Below are 1,376 nucleotides of genomic sequence, written 5' to 3' on the forward strand. Positions count from 1 at the left end.
CTCTCTCTCTCTCTCTCTCTCTCTCTCTCTCTCTCTCTCTCTCTCTCTCTCTCTCTGTGTGTGTGTGTGTGCCTCCCCGTTAAGGTCTTAGATTCGTAACAGGGAGAGAGAGAAGTTTTGGGATGAAAGGAGGGGGAAGAAGATGGTTTTTTACTCAAATGAACCACTTGGATCGCACTTATTTCACGTGTACACCAGAAAAAACATAACACATTAATTTTTTTTGAAAAGACGAAATTACTCTTAATGAATATACGATTTTTATCCGTTCGAAAACAACTTCGTTATTACGACTTCGTAATTAATTCTAAAAATGGTGACAAAAAAGTTACAATTGATTCTAAAAAAGGTGACAAAAAAATCATTTGTCTTATTTTAGTTGTATATTAGTTATATGTTAGTCGTAATAAGGTCGCAAAAAATAAAAAGAAAATGGTATTTCGGACTTTTTCAACCGAAAAGTGGGTTAAAATTGAAAAAAAAATAATTCGGTGGTGTACGCTGAAATAGGTGTGACCCAAGTGGGTCATTTGAGTGATTTTCCCGGAAGAAGAGGGCAAACTTCACCATTACCCCTAATGCGTCGCATATGCACCCCAAAACATAAGGAATTAACAAAAGACAAAGATGCCCTTATAAAAGTTGGAAAAGTCTTTGTTGCCCTTAATGAAAATGAGATTGTGAGAAAAAACACGTGTGCGAGTAGGTGAAAGTCCACCAGATTTGCCAGGGGCCCATTTGCCAGAGTAGAAAGGGAAAAAAAAGAGTTGGGGTTTTTTACTGTCCTTTCGAAAACAAACAGAGAAACACCGAGAGAGCGGGCCAAGTACGAAAATTTTCAGAAATCTGGCGAAATCGAGCGAAATCCACCGAGATCGAGCGTAGAAGGGTCACATGGAAGTGATTCATCTTCGTCAAGTGGCGAAGCCTCACATGGAAATGATTCATCAGGGTCGTTCGAAAAAACAGATTCGCATAGAAAAAGGACCGAGGATTCTTCTCCGGATTCAGATGTGAGTATTTTTTTTTCTGAAGTACTTGAGAAGGACTAAGGATTTGTTCTTGGTATATGGCGGATTGGAAGACGAGCTCGCTATAAAGGGTTATACCGATGCTAGTTTCCAAACCGACAGAGATGACTTCAGATCGCAGTAGATGAATGTACATCTATTTTATCAGTCGGTTTGCCTAGACGAGTAAGCGGTTGAACTTGAAGGGTGGCTCATACCATGCCCTTGTTCAACATACGACATCGTGATACAAAGGATCAGAACTCGAACTATTGCTGGCTTTGTTAGATCACCTCTAACTCTATTCTAGGTGGGTAGTCATGGCGTCTTGTTAGAGGCTAACCATGACTTGTGGTTCGGGAAAGG

This window comes from Tarenaya hassleriana, unplaced genomic scaffold (assembly GCF_000463585.1).
Source record: "Tarenaya hassleriana unplaced genomic scaffold, ASM46358v1 Cleome43, whole genome shotgun sequence".
In the NCBI taxonomy this organism is placed as follows: Eukaryota; Viridiplantae; Streptophyta; class Magnoliopsida; order Brassicales; family Cleomaceae; genus Tarenaya; species Tarenaya hassleriana.